The sequence below is a fragment of the Gorilla gorilla genome, chromosome 13, assembly GCF_029281585.2.
Source record: "Gorilla gorilla gorilla isolate KB3781 chromosome 13, NHGRI_mGorGor1-v2.1_pri, whole genome shotgun sequence".
NCBI lineage: Eukaryota > Metazoa > Chordata > Mammalia > Primates > Hominidae > Gorilla > Gorilla gorilla.
The window spans coordinates 16,887,381-16,899,774 of NC_073237.2; the positions used below are offsets into that span (position 1 = coordinate 16,887,381).

General features: G+C 37.2%; 1 pseudogene; it reads left to right on the plus strand.

Moving 5' to 3' along the window:
* Window positions 1-12,394, plus strand: part of LOC129524469 (putative tyrosine-protein phosphatase TPTE) — a 40,033-nt pseudogene that overhangs the window by 9,151 nt on the left and 18,488 nt on the right.

The window sequence follows — 12,394 nt, forward strand, 5'->3', positions numbered from 1 at the left end:
TGGCGTGCCCAGTAGTCCTCTGCTTTTAATAAGGGCCTGAGAAACAGTCCCACGGGCTGCCCCAGCAGGCACACCACCAAGTGGGCCTTGCACCTGTGTCTCAGACCTGAGAGACAAGCAACTGTGTATGCCCAAGTCTCAGGGCCGAGAAACAACCCTGGGAGCTTACTCAGGCCAACTAAGCAGCCACATACCTATGTCCCAGCTTGAGGAAGAGCCCTTTAGGCCACCCCCCACAGAAACACTCCCAGGCCAACTAAGCAGCTGTGCAACCTTGGATGAGCCTGAGAAATACTCCTGTATCCATTCCCAGCAGATGCACCTCCAGACCAGCCAATCAGCCATGAATGCCCATGTCCTGGACCTAAGAAAGAGCTCCATGGGCTACTCCCAGAAGACATGCCCTTACGCCAGCTGAGCAGCCTCGTGTCCACATCCTGGCTCATAGAACCAGTCCCCAGGGCTTCCCCTGGCAGGCACCACCCAGGCCAGCTGAGCAACAGTGTGCCCACATCCTGAGCTAGAATGGCTCTATGGACTACCCCCAGCAGACACACATCTAGGACAGCTGAGAAGTCATTTGACTGTATCCCAGGCCTGAGAAACACCCCTCTTGGCCAGCCCTGGCAAAGATACCTTCAGTCCAGCTTAGCAGCTATGCACCTATATATTTGGCCCATGAGTTTCCCCCAGCAGACTGCCCCCAGGCCAGATGAGCAGCTGTGTACCCACATACCAGTTATGGGAAACAGCCCTTCAGGCCACTCCTGGAGTGCATGCTTCCAGGCCAGGCAAACAGCTGTGTGCCTGCATCCTGGGCCTGAGAAACTGTCCTGCAAAGCACATCTGGAAGTCATGTCCTGGTTGAGCAACTGCATCCCCATGCTCCTGGCTAGAGTGATGGCACCATGGCCAGCGGCATAAAGCCATACTCCAAGTTTTCTGACCCACTGTATGCCTGCACACACCCTTACCCTGAGAAACAGCCCAGTGAGCCCACCCCTGGCAAGGCTGCACCACCATCACTACAAACTTCCTTAACCTAGGCCACTGAGTAACTTGCAAATGTTACTAGTGTGGATCACAGCTGAATAAACTACATGGAGACTACACTTACTGCATCCATGTAGAACCAAGGCCGGTATACCCCAATGAACTGACATCCAAGACCCATTCATACAAATTAATTCATACAAGTAAACCTACTCCATAAAATTGGAAAAGGTGACTTTTTCACCAGATGCATAGAAATCAATTTAGAAACACAGCAACCATGAAAATGCAAGAAAACATGTCACCTACAAAGGGAAATAATAATTATCCAGTAATAGAACCCAATCATAAACATATGATGTGACAGAAAAAAGAATAATCTTAAGGAAACTCAGTGAGATGTAAGGTAATACAGATAGACAAGTCAATGAAATCAGGTGAAAGAGAAATTCAGTAAAGATACAGATATCATAAAAATAACCAAACAGAAGCCCTAAAAGCTAAACAGTTCAATGGATGAAATGAAAAAATACAATCAATGGCTTTACAGACAAGAACAAGCAGAAGAAATAATTTCTGAACTTGAAGACAAGTCTTTTGAAATAACACAGACAGGCAAAAAAGGATAAAAAAGAACGAAAAAAGCCTACAGGATTTATGGGACACCATTAATTTGATCAAATATTCATATTATGGGCATTCCAGAAGGAAAAGTGTAGAGAAAATATGAGGAAAACATATTTAATAAAATAGCATAAAACTTCCTAACTCTTGAGAGAGAGCTAGACATCTATTTCCAGGAAGATCAAAGAACCCCAAATACATTCAACCCAGACATTATAGGCAAATTGTGAAAAATCAAAAGACAAAGATTTTTTAAAATAGCAAAAGGAAAGTAACACACTTATAATGGAATCCCCATTAGACTAACAGCTGATTTCCCAGTGGAAAACCTTAGGCTAGAAGAGAATGGGATGATACATTCAAAGTTCTGAAAGAAAAAAATCTTTCAGCCAAGAATATTATAGCCAGCACAGCTATCCTTTACAAATGAAGAAGACATAAAATCTGTCATAGATAAACAAAAACCAAGATAATTCATCACCACTAGACCAACATTACAAGAAATGTCCAAGGGAGTCTTACATCTGGAAGTAAAAAGATGATAACCACCATCATGAAAACATGCAAAACTTTAAAAGTCACTGTTAGAGTCAATACATAAAGGAGAAAGAGAAAGGAATGAAACCTTATCACTACAGAAAACTACCCAACTTCAAAAGTAAACAGGAAGAAAGGAATAAAATATATACAAAACAACCAGAAAACAATAAAACGTTGGAAGTAACTCCTCACCTACCAATAATAACTTTGAATGTTAATAGATTAAATACCCCATGAAGGATATAGACTTACTGAGTGGATTAAAAAATAAGACCCAACTATATTTTATCTAAAAGAAACTCACTTTACCGGTATAGAAACACATAGACTGATAATAAAGGGATGGAAAAAGATATCCTATGCAAATGGAAGCCCAAAGTGAGCAGGGATAGCTATACTTGTATCAGACAAAACAGAGTTCAAGTTAAAAACCATAAAAATTGACAAACAAGAGTATTATGTAATAATAAAGGGTGCAATTCAGCAAGAAATATAATTGTAATATGTGTATAATTGTAAATATGTATGCACTCAAACACCAGAGCACCTAGATATATAAAGCGAATATTACTAGATCTAAAGAGGGAGATAGACCCCATTACAATAAGAGTTGGGCACTTCCGTATCCCACTCTCAGCATTGGACAAATCATCTAGACAGAAAATCAACAAAGAAACATCAGACTTAAACTCCACCATAGACCAAATGGACATAAATAACAAACATATACAGAACATCTCACCTAACAGCTCCAGAATACACATTCTTTTCATCAGCACATGAAACAATATCCAAGATAGACTGTATGTTAGGCTACAAAACAAGTCTCAACAAATTTTTAAAAATTGAAATTCTATCAGGTATCTTATCTTACCACAATGGAATAAAACTAGACATTCATAACAAGAGGAACATTCAAAACTATACAGACATATGGAAATTAAACAACATGCCCTTGAGTTACAGTGAGTGAAGAAAGAAATTAAGAATGAAATTTAAGAATTCCTTGAAACAAATGTAACTAGAAACACAGTATACCAAAACAGGGGACGCAACAAAAGCAGTTATTAAGAAATATGTTTTTAGCTTCATCCGTGTCCCTACAAAGGACATGAACTCATCATTTTTTCAGCAAACTGTCGCAAGGACAAAACACCAAACATCACATGTTCTCACTCATAGGTGGGAATTGAACAATGAGAACACTTGGACACAGGAAGGGGGACATCACACATTGGGGCCTGTTGTTGGGTAGGGGGAGGGGGGAGGGATAGCATTAGGAGATATACCTAATGTAAATGACGAGTTAATGGGCGCAGCACACCAACATGGCACATGTATACATGTGTAACAAACCTGCACATTGTGCACATGTACCCTAGAACTTAAAGTATAAAAAAAAGTATATTTTTAGCAATAAATGCCTGGATCAAAAAAACTAGAAAACTTTCAAATAAACCACTGAACAATTCTACCTCAAGAAACTAGAATAGTAAGAACAAACCAAACCCCAAATTATTAAAAGGAAATAAATAATGAAGACCAAACAGAAATAAACAAATTTGAGGCAAAAATTACAAAAGGTTAACAACAAAAAGTTTTAAAAAATATCAACAAACCATTATCTAGACTAATTAAGAAAAAGGGAAGACCCAAATAAGTAAAATCAGAAACAAAAAAAGAGACTGCATAACAGATAATGACAGAAATAAAAATAATTATTAGAGACTATTATGAGCAACTCTACAATAAATTTGAAAACCTAGAGGAGGTGGACAAAATCCTTGACCCATACGACCTACCAAGACTAAACCAAGAAGAAACAGAAAACCTGAACAGATCAAAAACAAGTAATGAGATTAAATCAGTAATAAAAAGGCTTTCAACAAAGTCCAGGACCTGATGGCTTCACCACTTAATCCTCACTTGTGAAAGGAAGAGCCATTTGCTACAGCAAACTTCATTGTTGTCCTATTTTAAGAAATTGTCTCAGCCACTCCGACCATTGGCAACCACCACTCTGATCAGTCAGCAGCCATGAACATGGAGGCAACGCCCTCCACCAGCAAAAGGTGATCATTAGCATTTTTTAACCAATAAAGTAGTTTTTAATTAAGGTATACACATAAGTTTTTTGAACATAATGCCATTGCAAACTTAACAGGCTACAGTGTAGGGTAAACATAACTTTTATATGCACAGGGAACCCAAAACATTTGTGTGAGTTGCTTAATGCAGTTTTTGCTTTATTGCAGTGGTCTGGAATGAAACCCACAATGTCTTTGAGATATGTCTATACACATATTATTTATATATTATATATCCATATACATATTCTTTTATATATCTTTATATACATATATATAGAAAGAGACAGAGAGAGAAAAGAAGATAAAAATATGCAAAATTCAGTGTTGGGAGTATCCATGAGGAAAGAGTTTCTGGTTAATGATTGTAATTTTCTTTCTTAAATATTAGGTCTTCCAGTGAGCTAAGTCATGTTTACTACATCCTTTAGATTCATGGGATTCTTGTTATTCAAATATATTTTTCATCACTATTTTGTGTAGCAAATATCTAATGATATATTTTTGCTTTTTTTTCTTGGTGGCTAAAGTGTGTTAGCACGACTTTCCAAGTTTGAAGTTGAAGATGCTGAAAATGTTGCTTCATATGAGTAGGTCAGTTTGAAGTTTGAAAGGAGGGAGCCATTGATGGATCTCTTACCTTTAGTTAAACAGGGCTTCCGCTGAGGCAAGAAGGAAAAAGGGAAACTATGGAAAGATATCAAAATGTATGGGTGGGAGGGTACACCGTATTTACTCCAGTTGAATTCTTAGACAAGTATTATTTTGAAAAAAAAATTCCATCCATTCAGAAATAAATGTTCTTCTAGCTTGAAAATGTAAAAAGTATTCTTAGAGGAAATTAATTCCATTAAAAGTTTTTTTAAAAAAAACAGGAATGCAGAATGCTACTTAACTCATCAATAGTGAACGTTTCTCATTTTTACTGGATATGGTGTGATTCCCAATTTTGTACATTTTGCCTATGAGCAAATAGTATTGATAGCAAAAGCAAACATATTTTGCTGACTAAAGACCTCTTTATGCTCATTGGGATTTTATTCTTATTTGTTTCTAATCTCACTAGAGTACTTCCTGTTGCACTGACCTGAAGGCATTTTATCATGTACTCACTGTAATGAAACAATACATTCTTAGACTGGCTTGTGTCTGAACTGCAGACATATTCAGGAGATTTTTCTTCTGCTTCTTTCTTGCCCAGTTGTATAACCATTCACCAGCTTGTGTCAATGCTGGAGAGGAAGTACTGCCATAGAGGAAGTTAACTCACCATGGTTGTAAGCTGTTGGTGACTAAACAAAGATTGGAAACAAAGACGGCAAATAAAAATAGTTCTTCAAATTACCCTGAATTTGCCACTGAATTAAACTGTGTGTCTGCAGATTAGCTATACGTTTTCTGTAATGGAGCTGCCCAGGGCTGAAACAAAATTAGACCGATTAAGCACGGCAAGCATTTCCTTCTTTCCCCACTCCAAACAAAATAAAGCAGGTTTTCATTTTATTTTATTTTTAAATTACAAAGTCTCATTACATAGATATAGGAGGAATTTGCAGTAGTCCCTGTGAGAAATGCTGGTGTTTCATAACAGGGGAATGATATTGGATTTATAGTAAAAGCTGGAATCATGCTTGGCTTTGGCATCATATATTCATTCACCTGATACTCGGCAAGTCACTAACCCTCTTTAACTTTCAGATTCTTCAAATGTGAACTGGCTATTATGCAATCCATGTACTGGATATTGTATTTAAAAAATTAGTAATAAAATGAAAATAACATGCAAAAATACTTTGAAAACTCTGTAGTTCTGTAAATAGGTTTTATTCTAAAAGCTAAAAATAATGTAAGAGTTCATTAAGGAAAATCTGAAAATACAATCAACAAATCTACCCACATTTAGTCATTCTTAAACTTTGATGCATGCACTTCTAAGTTCTTTAAGCATACACTTTTTTTGTTTACAGATATGAGACCATACTTATTCTTTTGCAAATAACCTTATTAATGACATCATGGCTATATTTTTTGTTAATATATATTCATGTGCACTTACAACATTATTTGTAACAGTTGTGTGATATTTCATGGTGTAGATGTGCTATAATTCATTTAATAGTCAGATATTGCTGAACAATTCAGTTTTTTACAAGTTTTTAACTTACAAAAATGAATATATTTGAGGCTAAATCTCCGTATATTGTTGGTTATTTGCTTGTTATAAATTCTCAGAAGTGGAAATTCTGTGTCAAAGGGAATGATTGTGACGCTATTGATATTGATATGTGCTTTAACATCAAGATGCAAAGTGTACATTTCTCCCCTCCCACACTTAACACTAGCCATCATTGATTTCTCTGATATTAGTAAATATATTTGTTCTAATGCACGTTCTTTGACACACCTTCATTTATCCTTTTCTGTCTTTGGACTGAAAAGTTAAATCTATTGATCCTTTTCCTATTTTATGTAATATAAGCAATTTCTCCCAGGTTGTCTTGCTTTTCACTACATAAAAGCATTTAATCCTCATGTAATCAAATGTATCTGTACTTTTCTTTGTGATTTTGCCTTTAATGTTATTCTCAGAAAGTCCTTCTCACCCCAATATTTTAAATATATCCACCAAAATTTCTGTTTTGAATTTATTTTCTTCATTTAAATAAAATATCTGCCCTGAATTTACTTTGTCTTAAGGTATAAAGTGTAGAAATTTACTTGTCTCCTAAGTGACTCATAGTTTTTTCAGCATGAACATGTTATCCCTCTGTATTGTCCTTACCCTGTTTTAGTGATCTAGAGTGAGCAGGAAGACCAGAGTCACTACAGTGTTTTTCGTGCTTTGCATCATGGCCACCTCCCTACCCCCAGAGTCTGCACAAGAGAAAAATGTGTCCAGTGGGGGAGATAGCACCTGCCTTCAATACAAATCCCATTTCATTAAACACGGTCTTGTTAGTGTCATGTAGCTTCCACCTTCTATTGATAAAAAATGAGTCAGGTTCATAGTTAATATTTGTGCTTTTAATTCAACTTTGATATTATTGGAACTTTCAGTGTATTAAGGTTTAGTATCTCATATCTTTTCTTCTCTCTTTTTTTTTTTTTTTGAGCCGGAGTCTTGCTCTGTCACCAGGCTGGAGTGCAGTGGCTCCACTCAGCTCACTGCAACCTCCGCTTCCCAGGTTCAAGCGATTCTCCTGCCTCAGCCTCCCGAGTAGCTGGGACTACAGGCATGCACCACCACGCCCAGCTAATTTTTTGTATTTTTAGTAGAGATGGAGTTTCACCATGGTGGCCAGGATGGTCTCGATCTCTTGACCTCATGATCCACCCACCTTGGCCACCCAAAGTGCTGGGATTACAGGCGTGAGCCACCGCGCCTGGCCTCTATCTCTTTATTTTTGAATTGTCATTTAAATTTAGTTTTTGTCTCTCGTGTATAGCATGTAATGCCTTTAATTTCAAAGTTATCTGAGAGTATTTCTCAATATGCAATATGAGAGTAATATGTTTGTATTTATGATTTCTGGTACGTTTGGTTTTATTTATCATCTTTTTCTTTATTAAAAATACTTTGATATTTTCTTTGTAAATTTGTCTATGTTTTGCTATTAATTGATTTATTTTTATCCCTTGCATTTTTTGCTGATATGCAAGTCAGAAGCCCTTTTCTAGTCTATCAATGTTTATATTTAAATGTTTAGAAAACATAATTATACCATTTTTTCCATCAATATCGAGAATAAAACTGGACTTGTACCTGTGAAAGATAAGAAATGCAACCTGCCTTTACTTCTATCTTCTTCCACACCTTGAATCCTAGTGTAAGAATGCCTAAAAATTCAAATCAATACTATTATTAATGATTTTATATCATTTATCTTTACTTTTAGAATCATTTATTTACATTTTCACCTGCTACTTTTTTTTTATTATTATACTGTAAGTTCTAGGGTACATGTGCACGATGTGCAGGTTTGTTACATATTCATGCATGTGCCATGTTGGTGTGCTGTACCCATTAATTCATCATTTACATTAGGTGTATCTCCTAATGCTATCCCTCCCCCATCCCCCCACCCCATGACAGGCCCTGGTGTGTGATGTTCCCCTTCCTGTGTCCAAGGGTTCTCATTGTTCAATTCCCACCTATGAGTGAGAACATGCAGTGTTTGGTTTTCTGACCTTGCGATAGTTTGCTGAGAATGATGGTTTCCAGCTTCATCCATGTCCCTACAAAGGACATGAACTCATCCTTTTTTATGGCTGCTTAGTATTCCATGGTGTATATGTGCCACATTTTCTTAATCCAGTCTATCATTGTTGGACATTTGGGTTGGTTCCAAGTCTTTGCTATTGTGAATAGTGTCGCAATAAACATACGTGTGCATGTGTCTTTATAGCAGCATGATTTATAATCCTTTGGGTATATACCCAGTAATGGCATGGCTGGGTCAAATGGTATTTCTAGTTTTAGATTCTTGAGGAATCGCCACACTGTCTTCCACAATGGTTGAACTAGTTTACAGTCCCACCAACAGTGTAAAAGTGTTCAGTTTCTCCACATCCTCTCCAGCACCTGTTGTTTCTTGACTTTTTAATAATCACCATTCTAACTGGTGTGAGATGGTATGTCATTGTGGTTTTGATTTGCATTTCTCTGATGGCCAGTGATGATGAGCATTTTTTCATGTGTCTGTTGGCTGCATAAATGTCTTCTTTTGAGAAGTGTCTGTTCATATCCTTTGCCCACTTTTTGATGGGGTTGTTTGATTTTTTTCTTGTAAATTTGTGTGAGTTCTTTGTAGATTCTGGATATTAGCCCTTTGTCAGATGAGTAGATTCCAAAAATTTTCTCCCATTCCGTAGGTTGCCTGTTCACTCTGATGGTAGTTTCTTTTGCTGTGCAGAAGCTCTTTAGTTTAATTAGATCCTGTTTGTCAATTTTGGCTTTTGTTGCCATTGCTTTTGGTCACCTGCTACATTTTTGTTCTTCATTTTGATTCATTGCTCAGCTGACTCAAGCACTTTGAGTAATTGTTTTTAGGAAAGGTACATGGAGGCTATGCTTCGTGTTGCTTCATGTTGGAGTGTCTGTCTGTTGCTCCCGAGTGTGAACAGTACTTTTCCTGGATATGGATTTACTGAGTCATAGTTATTTCCCTGCAAACTCTGCACATAACTGCTTGAAGCTTCATTTACATAGTACTCTTTTTTTAAGCAAAAAAGTCTCAATTGTGTATTTACTTGGTATAGTTTCAGGGTACACTGAAACAGATTAAGGGGCTAAAGCCACCCAAGCCACTTCTTCATGCCTTCGTAATCTGTTAGACTTGGTTCTGTATGGTGACATTGTCAAGTGAGTTCAGATTTATGACATTTCCTTGATACCCAGAGATCTAGTAGACTGTGTGGGATCAGAGGTTCTTGTAGTAAGGGAATGGCAACTTGAGGAGAGAATTCACCTCTTTTGGCCAATTGATCCTCCATCTACATCAGCCTTAACTCTCCAAGCCTGGGTGGAGGTGGTGGGTCCAGGTGGAGAGGGGAAGATTAGAAGGATTGGGGATTTCCTTTATCTCAGGTTAACCTAACATCATTCATCAAAGGCCAATTTTTTTTTTTTAACTTTTATTTTAGGTTTGGAGGTACACGTGAGGTTTGCTACATAGGTAAACTTGTGTCAGGGAGGTTTTTTTTTATTTTTTACATATTATTTCATCATCCAGGTATTAAGCTCAGTACCCAAATAGTTATCTTTTCTGCTCCTCTCTCTCCTCCTGCCCTCCCCACTTAAGTAGACCCCAGTGTCTATTTCCTTCTTTGTGTTCATAAGTCCTTATGATTTAGCTACCACTGATAGGTGAGAACATTCAGTATTTGGTTTTCTGTTTCTGCACTAGTTTGCTAAGGATAAGAGCCTCCAGCTCCATCGATGTTCCCACAAAATACATGATCTCATTCTTTTTTATGGCTGCATAGTATTCCATGGTATATATGTACCACATTTTCTTTATCCAATCTGTCATTGATGGGTACCTAGGTTGATTCCATGTCTTTGCTATTGTAAATAGTGCTGCAGTGAACATTCATATGCATGTGTCTTTATAGTAGAATGATTTATATTCCTCTGGGTATCTACTCAGTATTGGGATTGCTCAGTCAAATAGTTCTGCTTTTAGCTCTTCAAGGTATTGCCATAGTGCTTTTTACAGTGATTGAACTAATTTACACTCCCACCAACAATGTATATGTGTTCCTTTTTCTCTGCAACCTTGCCCGCATCTGTTATTTTTTGACTTTTTAGTAATAGCCATTCTGACTGGTGTGAAATGGTATCTCATTGTGGTTTTGATTTGCATTTCTCTAATCTGTGATATTGAGCTTTTCTTCATATGTTTGTTGGCCACATGCATGTCTTCTTTTGAGAAATGTCTGTTCATGTCAAAGGCCAATTGTCAGTGCTCCAGTTCTGCTCAGTATCTGCCCTCTTTGTTCTCCCGTCTTAGGCACAGGCTGTGAGCATTGTCTTAGGATTCATGGCTCTTGGGGTGGAATTTGAGTCCTGTGTTGGAGGCTTCAGTATGACAGAAACTTCCTGAAGTCTTCTCCTACTGAAGCTTCCTGTGTTGGAGGCTTCTCCTCCTGAAGAGCCTCCAACACAGGAGGCTTCAGTAGGACAAAAAAAATTGTTCCTCATGAGCTACCTTGTCTCCAGCCATAAGGTAAAATGAGGCATTATTGGAGGCTCCATCAAACAGGTTCTCCTTCCTTTGATTAATGGAAGGAGCCCAGTCTTTCGGGTGTTTCTCCTTTGAAGTATATCTTACTAAAATGTCTTACCTCTGAAGTTCGTTTGCAACCTCATATGCGACTCTTGCTAATGTGTATCTGTTCACTAGGTGTCTAGTTTGAGGAGATGACAAGAGCACCATTTACTCCCTATGCTCATTCCTGAAACACCTTATTTTATTGCAGTGGAAACTGAGATCTGGCCAAAGTTTGATGATTTGCCCAGGCTGGCATTAAAATACAGTTCTCTTCTACCACCCTTTTCTGTCTTCATGCTATACTCCTTGAGATGATGACCACAAGTTTAAGTTTAGTATTGCCATAAAGTTGGGGTTGGAGCTTTGCATGCAATGGAAATGTTACTAAACATCCAAAGTTTACTGTCTTATTTGCATATATTCTGGATAGCATAGTAAACAAGTAAAATACTCATGGAGCAGGAAGAATAAAATTTTAGCTATTAGTAAAAAGCATTTTGTTATACAACTTCTGAATAATTTTCTTTTGAAATTATATTTATAAGGCCCTTTGTTTTTTGGTTAAATTTACAATATATGTTAGAAGAAATCTGATTAATTTTATTTTTACTTCTTTTTGCAGCAGCAAGATTAAGAAAATTGTGCATTCAATTGTATCATCCTTTGCATTTGGGTATGTGAGACATAGAAAACACCATGTATTAAATATATCTGAGACTTGGCTGGGCACGGTGGCTCCCGCCTGTAATCCCAGCACTCTGGGAGGCCGAGATGGGCGGATCACATGAAGTCAGGAGTTCAAGACCAGCCTGGCTAACATGGTGAAACCCCATCTCTACTAAAAATACAAAAGTTAGCTAAGCATAATGGTGGGTGCCTATAATCCCAGCTACTCAGGAGGCTGAGGCAGAAGAATCGCTTGAACCGAGGAGGCATAGGTTGCAATGAGCTGAAATTGCACCATTGCACCGCAGCCTTGGTGACACAGCAAGACTCCATGTAAAAAAAAAAAAAGGAAAAGAAAAGAAAATATATGAGTCTCATATATATCTATACATACATATATATATATGAGACTTAATACTTCAATGAGAAACACTGAAATAACAAAAAAGCATTTCCACTGTCCATCAGTTGCTAAGTAGCCATGTGCCCCATCTAATGTAATCTAATTTATCGTGGAATTTTGGTTTAAGCTGAACATTAAGAATTGAAAATAAATGGCTTTTGCCTAAGATTAATAGTAATATATTAATATTGTTTTTCTTCCATCTGCAAAAGTAACATTAATGAAAATCAAATGTTAAAATTCTATAATTATTAATAAAGTGTTTTATTAGTACCGTATACATCAGGAATTACTCTTCAATTTTGGAA